Genomic DNA, 16,713 nt, shown 5'->3' on the forward strand with positions numbered 1-16,713 from the left:
AAAGCCGGGCAGGTGCAGAGTGGGATAGGAACAATGACTCTCTCATCCTTTCCAGCTCTTGCTTTTCATGGCACCACTGCACGCAAAAGATAAACAGCTTCTCCTGCCTTCCAATCCCTTTGCTTCCCCAAAACCACTCCCTCCGTCAACCAGTGTCTCTGAGTTTACCAGGAAAAGGTTTAGAAATCCTCAAGCAAAATGTGCAAGTATCCAGAATTATCACCAATTAACAGCTCCAAAACAATGCAATGAGGGATTAGCTCAGCAGAGGAGCTCTGAAATTTATACGGATCTAAGGTCTGAGACCTGTTCTCAAACAACAGGAAAAGAAATGCTTCTCTAGGGCAAAAGACCAATACCATGCAAATCACTATGACAAGCAAGCAAGGCTTTGTCTAGCCTGACATGTTAGCAGGATCTCAGATTTCTACTCATCTCTACCTTTGGTAATTTATGAAGCATCAGCTGCTAAAATCATGCAGCAACCAAGGAAGACAATAAGCAATTACAACCAGGTAAGTGCAATGCTTATGTTTGGCATTGCAGGAAAAGGCCTAAAAATGTCTGGCTGGATTAATGAGCCATTTTCCAGGACATCAGGTTGATGGACCTGCTGTGTTCTCAGAATCAGGATGATGTCCATAGCAATCAGTTGCAGAAGAGGAATTGAAAAACTAGAAGCAAATTACAGTCATGTATCCTGTGGTGGTGGCCATCAGCTCATTTCAGCCCATGACAAAGTCCCTTACAACCAAGCTCCTGGGGAAGAGCTGCTTCTTTCACACTTGGCAATATCACTATCAATCAGAAGCTGCTAATCTGACAGGATGTAGTGGACAAAGAGAGCAGTTTGTACTTCCCTGGTCTGAAACCTTTGTGGCAGAGGGTTACTCAGCTCTTTCCAAGAGGAAAAGAAATACAGACCTACAGGAGCTGACACTTGGGCTGGAGAGGTGACAGACAGAGATGTACAGGGAGGAAGCCATGCACAGAGCAGCAGAAATTGGTATCAGCTGGGGAAAAAAAAAGGCAAGAAAAGCTTGTAGACACAGATAGGAAACTCGCTATTCCAAACTGGAATAAACATCCAGTTTCAAGGACAGCCAATAAATTAGCTTAGAGACCTACTCTCAATTTCTGTTCAGCGTCAACAACCAAGGGAGTAAGCTGGATGCCTTAATAAAGCAAATTCCCAAATGACAGCAGACACTATTCCAGCCAGCTTCGGACTGCCCTCTCTTCCCAGTGTAATCAGCAATCTCATAGGCACAGCTTTACAAATCCCAGGCCACTAGACTGTGATAGAACACAGTGAAGCCAGAGTTAGCATTAGCAGAACTTTGAAGCAAGCTTGCCAAGCAGAAGAAAATCTTTTCTAAATCCCGGATACATAGACAATAAGCTCTCCTGTCTAAACCCTGGAATCAGCATCACGCCTGCATGAGGATCTTACCTCTGGCACCATTTTTTTGGGTTTAAAATCCACCTCTATTGAAATTAGTAAGTGTAACATTAAAGTCATGCCCAGGGCTAACACAAAGCAACAGCTCTCAATTTAAACTAATATAATGTAATCTAATCTACTCATGGATAACAGACTGAAAATTGATGTTCTGAGTTGCACAGACTACACTGCAGATAAACCATTGTTGCTTAATTGTTGGTTCATTATTTAGCATCACTACATAACTTTGGAGAACTGAATCTCCATTTGTGATCTGCTGCCCACTGGCAGCACACAGACCTGTGACAGTGGCCAAAACTACATTCAAGATCTACAGTGTTTCCCATCAGGAATCTGAGGGGTTACAGTGCTAGAGAGCTCATAGGAAATTCAAAGGGATGATGGTTTTTCCTAACAAATTCAGACACTGTTGTACATGATGCAAAAAAGCTCAGAAGGGATAAAAGAGCAAGTGTCAGTTTCTGCTTTGGAGACAATATACATAATTTAGAACTTTGGGATGTTAGAAAATGTACATAGCATGGAGAACGTTACATGTGCTTGCAGTAATTTACCACAAAGAACAGAGCACCATCTGAAAACATGTTTTAAAGCAATAACTAAGAGGCTGAAATACAGACAGTATCTGGGCACTCAGCTGCTTGTTTCTGTTGGTGCAAGACAGACATCATGCAAGTATGAGAGAAGTCCTCTTCTAATTTAAAAGAAAATAATAACTATTTTAATTACATGACCATTCCAAACAGGCTCTGAATACAAAAGCAATCATCAGCACAATAAAATAGCCATTACATGCTTTTTAGTCACAGGATTTGTTACAATAATTCTTGAAGCTCCCAGCAGTTTCATAACAAAGTAGTCACATCTGCAGTTTCACAGAAATTACCACGTCTGTGCCAACATTTCATCTTATGAATGTTTGCAGGCTCTGATTTCCATGTTTAGAAGAGGAATGAAACAAAGCAACTACTTAAATTATTCCACCTCTCTGGCTTGCTATTCTGAGACTTAAAGAGCAGAGGCTTCAGTCAGGGTAATGGAATGGTGGCAGTATCTCCACTGGCAAGGGAGGCTCTGCTCCTGAAGGAGACAGCTTCAGCCAAGCCACAGTCTGGTAACATACACTATTACTGACTCTGAAAACAAGGGAACAGATGCTGTTGGAGAACCAAATGGATGGCATTCTGCAAAAGAAAATAAACAAACTTAGCCATACTCAACCAGTCAAGGTACATTAAGGAAGCAGCAAATGCCTGTTCCTAAAATAAAAAAGGACTCTGCAGAACCACCAGGAAAAAATGCACTGCCTGAAGAATAAAATTAATTCCCTTCCCCAGAATCTCTGGATGAGGAAAAACAATATTAACCACACATTATTTACCTTCACTAAAACACAAAACAAAATGACAACAACAAAAAAAAACCCCACAAAAACAAAAACAAAGCCCCCAACAACATAAAAAAAAAAAAAAACCAAACCCAAAACCCCCAAAAAGGCAAGTGTAATTCAGTGAACTGACAGTAAATTCAAAAGCGGTATCACATACCCAAGAATGCTTCAAATAACATCTCTGGTAAAAAAGTACTCTCTCAGGGAAGCTGAAGCGAGATGTCTAGCTTGCTTCTAAGTGTCCTAACCTAAACATTATGACCTAAATCTTGCAAGAATAGAGAAAAATGAAACCTCAAGCCCATATGGATTCTCACTGCCATTAGCAGGCCTGCAATTGTCTGCTTTCCTTACCATTTTATGGAGTATACGCCTGTATTTTAATTATCCAAAATTTAGGTCAATTCCAAGACACCAGTATGAGCTGCAAAATGAAAAATATGGAATGCATCCAGGGGATCCTTCAATCTGTTTTTTTCAGTAGGCAGCTAATCAACAGGTAATCATAAGAACAGGTCTCCAGATTGCCTGTGTGGGAAAGCTTCTTCTGTTTGTGTTGTCACCACAGCTGCATGTGACAATTGCCAACATAAAACCCATGGACTGCTTGTGACAGCCCAAATTTCAGAGACCAGCTGCAGTCAGTGAGCAGATCCAATAGGCTGTTCTGCTCCCGTTTGGTTAACTTCTCTCAACCAAAGAAGAAACTTCTAAAGTGCTGTTCTCCCCACCCCTTTAATGTTCACTTGACAACTCTCATTACACACAAGTGAAGTAAAGCTGTGCTCCAGGCAAGCTGGTGGGAGGCAGAAATGGGGCTACAAAACCCAAGGTAATTGTTGGTTTGGCCTTTTAAATCCTGCCTTGCCAAATGACACAAAGCTTCCTATACCCCAGTGGAACCTTCCCTTTATCTTGCATCCATGAAGTGGTCACATCCACCTAAAAATGCCTCCAATGCTGTTGGCTGCTAAAAATCTCTTGCCATTGAAACAGGAAGAGAAATAAGATAATAATTGGAATGACCTGCTTTTACAGACTGCAAGTCATCTATTATGAAAATGGTTATTATTTATAGCAACTGAGAGATAAAATTCAGAGCAAATACCCTCACTGTGCAAAATTCTGAGCCTTTTTCCCCCAATGGTTTTGGTTATTCAACAACATGCAGAAGAGTTCTTTACCAAAAGCCACTTGTATTTTCTAACACAGTCTAAGATACCATTAGAGGTTATATCAGTTGTGTTATGAATGGAATATGGTTTCCTAGTGGAGTAGCAACTATCTAGAGGTGAAAAAGGAAATGTTTGTCTCCAGGTAGAAACCACAAGGATTGCTATTTTCTGGAGTGTGGAATTGGGGGGGGGGGGGGGGGGAATACAACCTCATCTAGAAAGTGATGTGTACACTGGTCCAAATCACCTAAGTCATCACCTAAATTTATCTAAGCCACCCTCACTAAGAGGTGAAATCAGAAGGGAAATAAGCTAAGAGGGGAAAGCAGAAGGGAACTAAACTATTTATGAAGCAGTAAACTGAGTAGTATGCTATAGTTTCAATAATGAAGGGAGCTGTGCACAAACCTTATATTGGTAAATATAAATGGTCCTGTTCAGCCTTTAAGAACGTGAAAGTTTCAAGTCTCTGCTTCTAAGAAAGTCAGAAACACTATAGGTAGGTTGTTAAAAAATTAAAAAGTAAATAACTGAAGGTAAATCAAACATCTTCAATTATATTTCCTCAATAAAACACTTTTGGAAAAGTTTTTCAATTTAAATCAATTCACAATTTTAGACCATATTTTCTCACAAGCCACATTTAATTTGTTATGTCTTTTGACTCTCTTTTGCAATGAGTTCATGGGTTGATGTGGTCCCACAGTGCAAATACTCCACTGTCAACTACTTCAGAGTGTGACATGAGAAACATAACTTAAACCTTGAGCACAGTAAAGAAAATCTAAACAGCTTACTGATATATAACAAATAATTCACTTTTTTTTGGAAAGATAATTTCCTTCAAGCATCTTGCTTGTTCCTTTGCATCACTAGCTTCCTCTGTTAGGTGTCTACTCTTCCTTCGTCATTTATTTAAAACAATTTTATATTTAACAGACTTAATTTTACAGACTAGTGCTATTCATTTGCCAATTCTCCACACCTAATTCTTAATAGCACTTAATATAAGTTATCTTTATCTGTACCCCTCACACTTGAATAAAGATATCTTCAGACACACAGAACTCATGGGATCTAGGGACATGGGGATTTCTAGGTAAAATTGTGATTTCAGTTAACATGCATTTCAAGAAGTAACAAATGTTTATCACAGAATATTCTGAGTTGGAAGCGACCCCCAAGGATTGAGTCCAATGCCAGAGTCACTTTGCTGCACTAGTAACACAAGATACATCATCACCCAAAGAAATATCTGCAGCTATAAATACAAAGTATTCCTCCAAATTTACAATATTCTGTTCACTGAACATATTCAGAACAAAAAAAAAGGAATGGATATCTAAGAGGATTTTTAACCTTAACTTCTCATATTGGGTTCACAGATGAAAATGTGTATCTTCACCAAAGCACATGTACCTCAAAGACCTTTGTGCTCTTGCTACATCTCTACTCGCACCGTTAAAGGGCTCCTTTCATTGTTTTACTCTCCCTTAGGTTTAGATTTGATTTTAACAATTGCTGCAGTACTAATTAAAATCTAAGAGTCTGGCTACACAGGGGTACACACCAGAATAGCCATTCCAAATATTCAGGCACATACATTTCCAGTTCACAGTCTGATTGTATAAGGGCCATGTGTGCGTGGAAAATAAGCTTGGTATGCTGATGTTTGTGAATTTCCATATGTAGATTAGTCCCCATTTTCCCAATTAAATAAATCCATCTCCCACATCTCTTGGGGGTCACATAGGAATGAGAGACAGCATTTGATAACTGCCTACTTACAAATACAAACAGAACCATATTTTGCAAGACTTTCTGCATTTATTGTTTTTTACAAGGACTGTATAATGAAGATGAAGAGAAATATTAGGAAGAGATAAAATTCTTCCACTTTTTGAAATGGAAAAAACCAAGTCCACTGCACTTGCCCACTAAAACACCTAATGATTTTTTTTTCCCCCAGAGCAGTGATCAATCATTTATTTGCCAGGAATTGTGTTGGGTTTGTATTTAATATTGCGATTACAACAGCAGAATGCATTTCAGGGTTTCACATGCAGTGTTAGTGTCCTGGTCTCCCAACTTCCAACCCGTTCCCTATTGACAGGAGCCTATGCTGCAAAAGGACTCAGGGATTAAACAAAAAGTTCTGCAAGGGTATGGAAATCATTCATATGAGATATTTTACATATTTATTTGCATCAAGGATTTCATGACCTTGGTCAACTGCAGGTTTCAAAGAAACCTCTGCAAGTGAACCAACAGCTTTGGAACACACAGCTTCCAGAGACTCCTTTGGAACCAGTTATGTTATACAGCTTACACCATCCATTTCCTTGATTTCCAAGCAGCTCTGGAAACAAACTCATTCAGAAGTGATAGGTGCAGATCACAGGTTCATCAGGATAAATGAAATGTCTTCCTCGAATGTAGAGTGCTTCAAATTCACACTCACTTGTAGGAAAAAAACCCAAACAAACAAAAAAAACCACCTAATTGCTCCATAGTTGTAATAATGCAAGTGAACAGAAACAAACATATCTACACAGCTCCTGAAAGCTGTTTCTAAACCAATATTAAGTTTCTTCAGTACAACAACTTCTTGTAAAGCCAAGGACATCCAATTGTCCTTCAGACATACAATTTCAGACCAGACTACAGTGACATCTTCTGCGGTCAGCGTCTGCTAGGAACTTTATTCCCCATCAGCTTCTTTAAGGAACATTCTTATCTTGCACAAAACTGCTGCCTTCAGCATCCTGCGTGCTCATCAGCACTTCTAATGAAACCTGATCTGTAGATAATCAAGGGGCAGAACAATTCTAGCTGTACACAGACTACAACATTGGAATGATTTTTAAAAAGCAGTGTAATCAAGACTGGCTGTGTCATAGCTTATGCAGTTTGATGAAGCAGTGCATCCACACAGACATCAGTTTAGATGGTAATGTTAGCTGTGGGTATGGCAGTGGGCAAAACTAGCAAGGAGCAAGCTCTGCACACTGCAGTGACTGGTAACTTCTTACTGAAGCTTTCATAACCTGCCTGAAACTCTGGCCCATCTGGAGGTGACAAGTTTGCAGACACAGGACTGCAAAGACAGTCATCATCCTAAACAAATGCATGTACATAAAACATATTACATGTAGTTTTCACTCCTGCTGGCACTCACTGCTGTTTGAGCCTGGCCTTGCATATTTAATTATTTTCTAAAAGATGGTCTAAGTGGCTTTATTATATACTGTAATAACAAAAGTTATTTATCTGATGATAGATAAGGCAGGTCACAATCTCCCTTTAACTTAAGCAAGCTGCTTGTACCTGAAGGGCGAGTTTGTGTCAAAAATGAGCTCTTGTTAGCACATGCAGTTGTGTCCACAGGACAGAATTTATATATAAAAAAACAAAGTTGCACTGTCTTGCCCATACTCACAGAAGTAAAACACAGAATGAAACTAAATATGATACTGAATTGCAAAACAAACAAGAAATAAAATTTTTATGCTAGAGATCCAACTCCTAAAAATACTAAATATTTTTGGCAGCTACTCATGACCTTAAACCAGAGTTACCAGACTGATATTTTCAATTACATCCATCTCCTAGAGCTGCAAACAAGGATCTGAGCCCTACTGAAATTTAGGGAAGTTTTTACTCTTAGGGAAGTTCCATATTCTTGGGAAAAGCTGCTCCAGCCCCAAAGAGGTTAGCAGTCAGGTTATATGCAGCAGGTCACTAAACAAGGAAGGACTAAGTAAAACAGACACAAACCAGTAACATACTACTTACTGGCATTCTAGCTGGCCAGAGATCAGGACTTTTACAACACAGGAGCTTGGATCTGATGTCTAAGATGTGAATTATTACCATACTATCTCTTGAAAGTTGCTCAAAATCACAGGACAGTCTTAATTCTGGGTAGAATTAAGAGAGGAGTCTGAAAAGAACATGAGCTCCATCATGAAATAAAAAATACTGTGACATCCCAGCGATGTTCAAAACCCTTGCCTTTCTTGACTACCATAGCTTGCTCTCTCTGTGGTAGCATGGATACATACAGCACACACATACTCTGCTGGCCTTACTCTGCTAAAGATGCTTTAGTGCAAATCAGTCCTCCAGTCCTTAAATTTTATTTGCATGTTCTCTTTGCAAGGAAGTCCCAAATATTCTCTAAAGTAGAAGCACATTATCTCTGAAATCTTGAGATAAAGTCTCTAAGCATCAGTTTAAACCAAGAAGCTGGCCCTATCGTAGGTTGAGTCTTGGGTCACATCAGTCACATGCTCCTGTGGCCTACACAGGGTAAGCAGGGAACTGAAAAAGAACTGTGAAAGCAAAATTCTCAGTTATGGGATTCTGTTATGCACCTTTTTGAAAAGCTACAAGTCTGAAAGGCTCTTCTACAAAAGTCTACATGCCCCAGTCTACACTGCCTCTTTTGCCTTTGGACTCAACATTCCACAGGAGAGAGTGATCAACCAACCAAGCCCAGCAAAACTCCCTGCCTTTCAGAAAGGGTTGGCTTATGGGCAATTGTGAGGGGAAAGCCAAGCAAGTGAAATTCTTCAGTGCAGTTGGTTAGGGAAATTTACTCATTTTATTCCTGAAATAGAAGTTTCCTAATTGTACATTACTTCACTCCCTTTGTTGAACAAACTTAACTTCCCTGTCTCATCTCTTCTGTTGACGAGCCCAAACCATGGCTGACCTTTTTAGACAAAGGCAGAGAGATCACTTTTTTTTTTTTTTTACTGTGCTGCAAATCAGTATAATTGCTCCTGCTGCAGCAACATCTGCCTTTCCAGATACTGAGAAAGCAGAAACTGGAAAGCATCCTGCTACATAATAGAATTCTGAGATCCAGAAAACAAAAGAAATGCTTGCAAAAACTTCTCTAATCTTTCTCCCACCCCATGCTTGTTTTTTAAAGCATAAACCATGTAACAGAAAAAAACCCAAATAACAGAAAAGAGCTCTTCCATTTCAAACCAGTTTAGGCACTTAAAAGCTCTATGTGTTTATTTGCCTTTTGTGCTTTGTACTTAATCAATATTAATACAAAAAGATGCATGCTATAATTGTTCAGATTTGCATTCTTTTTGTGCATTCTGCCATTTATCACACTGAATTGTTACTAAATTGATGGTTTTGCTATTTAAAGGCTCTTGTTCTAGTTTTACATGCATGACATCCAGTTGGCAACTCTTTCTGCAGAGGAGTGACAAACATTTTAAAGCCCTTAAACCACAATACTGCTAAATAAGAAGTAAAAAACCTAACAAACCAACGACACAATCCGACAGAGAATAATGCCTGTTCAATGATAACAAAAGGAATAAAACAAGCAGATGTGATGTGCTTACCTTTTTGCACATACCTACTAAGAACGTTTGGACTCATTATATGCAAATGTAGAGTAAAAGTTCTCATGTCCATTTCATCCACATTCAAGTCAACTGGCTAAATTTTCTCTCTCAATGGGCACATCTTGAGCCCCTGAACTATCCTTGGCTTCAGATGTACAACACTAACTTAAATATATCAATGAGAACATTGGAAAAATCACCACATTCTGCTACTCCAAAGGAACAAACTAGAAGCAGTGAGAAAATTTCCTTCAGTTATCCCACACAGTAAAATTCAGCACCCTTGTCATCATGCACCAAACAACTTGTGCTGAAATCAACGTGAGTTCTGGGTCTGTCTGAGATTTGAACCTGATTAACTGCACAATTTATACAACAAGGAAGTTATCATCTCAAACTGACTAACAAAGCATTGCGATCAAATTAAAAAAAAAATGCTTCCTCAGTATATGCAACATGTTGGAAGTAAACAAACAAACAAAAAAAAAGAGAGGGTAATGCAGCCACATTTCTTCTGAATCTGTCATTTGTTGCTCTAACAGAAACACAGAACCTGACCATCAGCTGTAAATTGTTGCCAATCAGGTGGCAGCCAGCGGAGCTGAATCCAAACCTCGACAACTTTGTAAATAACACTGCAATACAAAAGGCTTAGCATACTACATTTGTTTTTCCTTTCTCGCATAATGCAATAATCCCAGCCTCACCAAAACGTAATTGTATAACAAGATAGCCGTATGTAAAGTCTGAAGGAAAAAACTGTCATAATTGCAAATTAGCTCACAGGGCACACGTGAATGCTGTTCCGTTCCACCCATAACTCTATCAAAATCCAGCTGCTCAGGATTCCAGGCTCCCAGCACTTTATTGCCTACACCGGCAGCTATCCTGCTCTCAGCACTGCCATCTAGGAGAGAGATGGCCCGTACCGCGGGCTGCCTGGATCAGCCCCCAGGCAGCAGCATTCCCGGAAAGCATCGCAAAGCTGTTGCTGCTGCTAAAATTTTAACTGCAGCCGGTAGTTAACTACCGGCTGTGCCGGTTCGAAAGCAGCCTTCCCCAAATCCCCCAGCCCTTCCCAAGCGAGATCCGCTAGGCGCATACACCGGCATCTGCTCCGCGTATCTCGGCGTTGTGTGGCGGGGGAAAAGCCCAGCTTTGTGCGCACCGCCGCCGTGCCCGGGCCCTGCGGGCGTGGAGCGGAGCGGACGGCCCGGGGCTGCGAGCGGCACCGGAGGAGCCGGGCTGGGCCGCCTCAGCGCTCCGCGGGCGGCTGCGCGCACACCGCGGGAGCGGCAAGCCACCGCCGGCTGCTCGCCCCGGCCCCAGCCCCAGCCCCTCTCCCGGCAGCCTCACCGCGTACCGGCAGGGCTGATGCTACTCGCCCACCTCCAAGCCCCGTCCTTGCCCAGGGGACCGGGCTGCCGCTGTTGCATCTCTCTGCGTGCAGCAGGACGAAGCGGGAAACGGCTGCAGGAAAAGCCAAGCAAGGGACGTGCCCTGCCCGCCACCCCCGCCGCCGGCCGGAGGCACAGCCCCCGGCGTGCAGCCGCCCCCCACAGCCCCGGGAGCCGCCGCCGCCGCAGCACGGCACAGCTTCGCCTTACCTCCCCGCCCCGGCTCTGGGGATGCGCCGCAGCTGCTGCCGTGCCCGCCTCCACCTGCGCCGTCCCTCCCAGCCCGGCGCTCAGGTGCGGAGGGAGCACAAAGGCAGCGCTGCGGCACGGTGGGCGCAGCGGGCTCTCCCCCGCCGAGCCCCCAGCCCCGCTGCACTAGTGCCCCTCTCCCGCCGTCGGCAGCCGCCCGCTGCCCTCCCTTGCCGGTACCGAGCGCCAGCCCACCTCAGCCCGCTGCGGGGCCGCCCCCGTGCCCGAAAGCGTGCAACTTGCCCCAGCCTCCCCTCGAAAGCCTCTTTGCGCTGCGGTTGGTGCCGGCACTACAGAGTGCCCCTCAGTCCGAGGAAGTTCCCCTATCCTGCGGAGAGCGGAGGGACACGCTGCCCCACGTACCCCCCACCACTGACACCTCAGGGGCTCGCCCTCCTCCGCTGCCCCGGTAGACACGTACGGGCAGCCCCCTCAGAGCTGGGGGTACAGACCCTGGGCACGGTGCTCGCCAGATAGGGCGGCCACCGCCCCTCGACCCGCCGCCGCTGGGTGCGTGTGTGGGGAGGGGGAGACAGGTGACGAGCGGCAGGAAAGAACCGCTTCCCCCGGCGGGAAGGTCTGTGGCGCTCCCACCTTCCCCCCACCCTGTCTCTGCAGATGCCCCCGGGAAGAGCTGCGAGGCTAGCAGCCGACAACAGCCTCCCCCTCCCCCGGGAAAGCTGTTCTGACTCCTTCTCCCTCGCTCGCCTTCTTTTCAGCTCGGCCGCTTGACTGACAGGGAGCCTTCCAGCGGCCGCCCACGCGCGCTCCCGTTTCCCCTCAGTCGGAGAGGGAGATGGCGAAGGAGAAAGCATGAATGAAACAGCCAGGCAGCGAGCGGGAGCAGCCGGCCCGGCCCCTGGCAGCGCCGGGGCCGCTGCCGCAGTGATGTCCGGGGGCGGCGGGCTCGCCCGGCCTGCCCAGGCGAGCGGGCAGCCCCCCCCGGCCCCCGGCTGTGGGCAGCTCCCCTCGGCCCCCGGTTGTGGCAGCCCCCCCGGCCCCGCTGTGGGCTCCTGAGGAGAGCTGGCGGCCGCTGACTGCCAGAGGCACCCCGGCATCTCTGCTCAGAGGGGGCTCAAAGGCTGCTTGAAGACCTTGCTATGCCTCTGCTGGGTTTGTTCCCACAGGGCAGAAGGTGAAAGGTTGATGCCTTCTCGAGCCAGAGACACGAATGTAGCCTTAGAGATGCCTCAGCAACTGGTTAGTTCCTCATCTATAAACCCCCTTTGCTCTACCAAAGGCAATTAATTTTGTACTCATAAAAACCCAGCATCTAATACCTGAACTAACACTGTTGTCCAGAAGTAATAGGAGGGAGGAAACAATCTCACAATTCATTTAAAGCCCACTTGATTCTCCTAGTGATTATTTGGTACTGGGGGATAGTCCTTGTAATCCTTTTTTCCCTCACATCAGCTGTCCCAGAAATGCTTGTGACTTGTTAAGCACACGCTTCACAACCTCTGGCTGGAGACCAGAGGTTGACCCAGTGCTTTGGCATGACTATTTTAAAGTTTGGTTTGTGGTGTTAGTTTTAGTAGCCTTACTGCACAAAAGATTAAATGTTCAGGTGGTGGCCTACAAAGTAAGTGTTTAACTGTCTCCATTCACTGAAAATCAGTAATTCCTTTAACTAATATTTTTGTATTTTCTTGACTTTATTCACTGGAGTTCTTTATTTGAACACACAAAAGTATTTACTTATTTAAATATCATACAATTTAAATTGAAAAGAACATTTTCTACTTCTGAATATGCATGGAAAATTTTGTTATATGCTGGTACAAACATTGCATGCTGCACTTGAGACATATCTGCATTTGCAGTTACATAATCAATAAACATGGGGGTTTGTCCCATTAATCTAGAATCATATTCTGAGCTGTTTTAAACCAGTATGCCTCCACAAATTTAATGCCTGCCAGAAAATTTATATCAGCTAAAATTTAAATTCAGAATTTTAAAAAAAGCTGCTTTTGATTTCTGTGGAGAGAGGTGCCTAAGGAACTTAATTTTTTTAATTTTGTGTTCCTGAAAACTGAGTGGACAATAAAGCATTGTCAAATCTTTTCTTATAGAACAAAGAATGTATTATTATAAGATAAGGCAGTGCAATCCTTTACATATTTGGTCTAAGAGATTCAAAAGCAGCTACAGAACAAAAAAGACGGATCCTGAAAGTGCACGTCTTTTAGGTAATTACACAAAGAGATGTTAAAGCATATAAGAAGCCAGCTATAAATACAGTAATAACATCTTATGAATAATGCCTATTATAAAATCAGTAAATTCAGATCATAGAATCAATATATCAGTGGTTACCATCTTAGGAAATTGAGATAACACCTTTCTAAACAGCCATGTACCTATGATAGCAAAATGAAACAAAGGAAAACTAAAACAGCTTACAATCAGTAACAGCCATAATGTAGAATCAAAACTGACTCTTCTGTGTTATCTATAGAAGATAAAAGAGCAGAGATTGTAAGGAGCAATAAAATCTTCAACAAAATCAAGGGTGAACATACTGTATCTTCTTTACCCACAAACAGGTGTTTTTCAGTGTTTCATCACAGCTGTTTTAGTTAATCATCTCTTAAAAGAAAACAACTATCTATCTTACAATGTAGAAAAGTAATATTTAACTGTCTTAGATTCCAATGCATGATGTAACCAAAAGGATATATTCTATCACTATCTGTTAAAACCAGGTGGAGCAGTGTCCTTTATCTCCTCACCACCCATCCTCCCTCCAGAAGATATCTGCTGTAAATGGGCCATTGAGTCTCACTGCATGACTGATAAGCTTACATCATCCCATTGTGAGATGCTCTGCCCAGCGGTAGGAGCCAAGCATTCCTCCCTGGATATAATCTGAGATTTGGAACACAAGGGAGCTTTTTTTCACTGGATTCCCAGAGGAAAACCAGACTCTTCTATGCCACCACTGGACCCTCAGAGAAAAATTCACCCTTCTACAGGGTCACTGCTTCAACAGAACCACATCTGTCACTCCAGGAGGGCTGCAGCCACCATTTATTCAAACTGCTACCAACACGATGACCAACAGGGCATCAGGTTGTATTCTGACTTTGTCTGTTCCAGAGGTAGAATTTTTTTTCATGAGTGCATTATTTCTAAACTTTAAAGAACTGCCACAGGTAAAATTCAAGGTTATAGGACTTAGTTAAGTACTTAAAGTTAATTGCTGCAAATAATCTTGGGAGGAGAGGAGAGCTGCAGGTGCACAGGGGAGCAGAGCCACATGTGGTCCTGCTGGGTGAGACGTGAGGGCGCGCAGCCGCGGCCAAGGTGTCGGGCCCAGGGCTGGTGGCCGGGGATGTGGTGCTGGATGCTCTGCCCTGCTTCAGCCAGGGCTATGAGGCACCAGGTGTGTGGCAGGTAGCTGTGGTGCTGGTGGAGGAGGAGACGCAGCGGTACCGGCCGACCAAGAGCTACCTCAGCTACCTGCCTGTGCATGGTTACAGCGTGCCTTTGAGACCGAGCTCATGCAGAATGAGTCTGAGCGCCTGGTGGGCTGGCAGCCCCTGGAGCTACTCAATATGAAGAGGTATGAGCTGCCCACCCCGTCCTCCGGGCAGAAGAAGGACATCACGGCATGGCAGGAGTGTGTGAACAATTCCATGGTACAGGTGGAGCACCAGGCTGTCCGCATCAAGAACTCAGGTTCCCGCATGGCTGCAACACCTGGATGTTGTACAATGAGCACCTAGTTCATATGATAGAACAAGCCCAGAAAGAGCTTCAGAAATTGAGGAAAACCATTCAAGACCTGAACTGGCAGAGGAAAAACATACAGTTCACAGCTAGGGCTAAGCTGCAAGAGATGGAATCTGCACAGGTCTCTCTTGTCAGTCAAAATTATGAGATTGAATGAACTATTGTGCAGCTGGAAAATGAAATTTCACAAATTAAGCAGCAGCGTGGGGAAGCAAACAAGGAGAATATCCAGCAAGACTTTCAGTGACTTAATCCTGACTCGTCTAGTGCAGCATGTGTTAAAAACTACAAACCAGACACTTTGGAGATGCTGTGTCTGTAGACGCCTCTAGCTGGAGTTGTGTGAGGTGGTTAAAGGGTATTTACGTAGTTTCTTTTCTTTGTGTTAAATTTGCGTCGATCATGTCTTAGGGGTTACCACATATTGGAATAAATCAGCTGAGAATCCATTTTCTTCATGCAGAAAGCCAATTCTTCATTCATAAAGCTCATATTTGTAGGAAATATCAGAAGGCACTATATTAAACCTAATTGGTCAACAGTGAAACTCAGCTCATTGGTCAGTAAGGGCTATTGTATATGCCTATCAAATTTTCTCTTTCTAGATATGCTTACATTTTTCCTTTGTGAGTTCTCATGGGACAAAGAGTATTGTTTACACAGGTGCATTTGTTTTTCACCCTCAGAATAGATTGTTGTGTTAAATGAAGTTCTCATTCTCAAAATAGCTTCACGTAGGAACTTGCAAATTGCTTGTTAGCTGCACTTAGAAGAAATGACAGGCCAGCTTTGGCAATTTTAGCAGAGTGAGGCCTGATTTCATAAGGCCTTTCTTTTATAATTCTTCTACCTGTCTACGACAGTTCAACATGACTCACCTGCAGTACATATCACTGCCACAGCTGTTGTAAACCTTCTTCTGAGTCAGAGAATGACTTTATGACCCAGAATTCTGGCAGTGAGTACTATCCTAGTGATTTTCCCAATTAAGAGAGAATTGTGAGCTGGTATCAGAGCAGGGTGAGTCAGTTTGATGTAAGGGAAACTAGACTACTGCACTAGGTCAGTATCCTCTTCCCTTCCAAAAGCCGGTGTTATGAAAACCTGGGATCATCTTGTGATGGGACCTCCTCTGAGAGCTCAGAAAGACTGCAGTGGACCATGGAATCAGTTGTCCTTATTCCCAAATGCTCTAAGCTACTGTACCAGCTCACTACCACAGGGTGCACACCACCTTTGCAGGGTTTTGGGGCTGGCAGCAGCATAGAGCTGAGAAGCAGCAGGGTTTCTCTGCTTTATTCTGAGAAATCATTTTGCTTCTTGAGCATACCAAAGTGCAGGAGGTCTGACTTTAAAACCACATGTGGTTCTCTGCAATTTTTTGCTGAAAAACATCCCAAATCTGCTTGAACTGATTTTGAATAACAAAATTTGGGTACCCTGTACTCTGCAGAGGATATGGTGGAATCAGTCAACCACCTACTTGCTGTTAAAACTGTGTCAGAAAAAAGGGGCCATAAATTGGGATTGGGTACATGGATGAGCTATGAGGGCATGATGAACTTCAGTTAGGCTGGTGGTAACCTGGGTTTGCTCTGGTGTTTTGTCACCCTAACACAATTAGGAAGGGTTTAAGTATGAGATTGTGGTGAGGCCAACATTAAACACAGGGCAGAGAGTGGAGACTCAGTGACCAGCAAGCTGGGTGTATTTCCAGCCATGCCAGGGACTTAAGTGTTGACTCTGCAGGAGCTCCCTGCTGGGCAGGCAGAGGTTGCTGACTCAGGATTACAGCTGGGATCAGGGTTGAACTTTGGGTGATGCACAACTGATGCTGCAGGTTTGAGGTAGTGCTCAGAAGATGTAAATCTTTTTGGAGCACCCACTGATACATCTGTAGAACCGAGGCCATTGCTGAATT

General features: G+C 43.6%; 1 protein-coding gene and 1 pseudogene across 2 annotated transcripts in view; one reads left to right on the plus strand and one right to left on the minus strand.

The window, feature by feature from the left end:
* The window catches only part of PTPN5 (protein tyrosine phosphatase non-receptor type 5), a 77,289-nt gene extending 66,140 nt beyond the window's left edge, over positions 1 to 11,149 (minus strand). The window contains exon 1 of one of the 2 annotated variants that reach the window (XM_030240197.2): positions 11,013 to 11,149. The gene's annotated coding sequence lies outside the window, so the exon portion shown is untranslated. Of the gene's footprint in view, positions 1 to 10,794; positions 10,898 to 11,012 lie in introns of those variants that run through there. The other variant, XM_030240194.2, reaches the window with a different exon arrangement.
* A 715-nt stretch (positions 11,150 to 11,864) lies between these two features.
* LOC127059644 (pre-mRNA-splicing factor SPF27-like) lies at positions 11,865 to 15,039 on the plus strand (annotated as a pseudogene).
* The last annotated feature ends 1,674 nt before the right edge of the window (positions 15,040 to 16,713 follow it).

The sequence above is a fragment of the Serinus canaria genome, chromosome 5 (assembly GCF_022539315.1).
Source record: "Serinus canaria isolate serCan28SL12 chromosome 5, serCan2020, whole genome shotgun sequence".
Classification (NCBI taxonomy): domain Eukaryota; kingdom Metazoa; phylum Chordata; class Aves; order Passeriformes; family Fringillidae; genus Serinus; species Serinus canaria.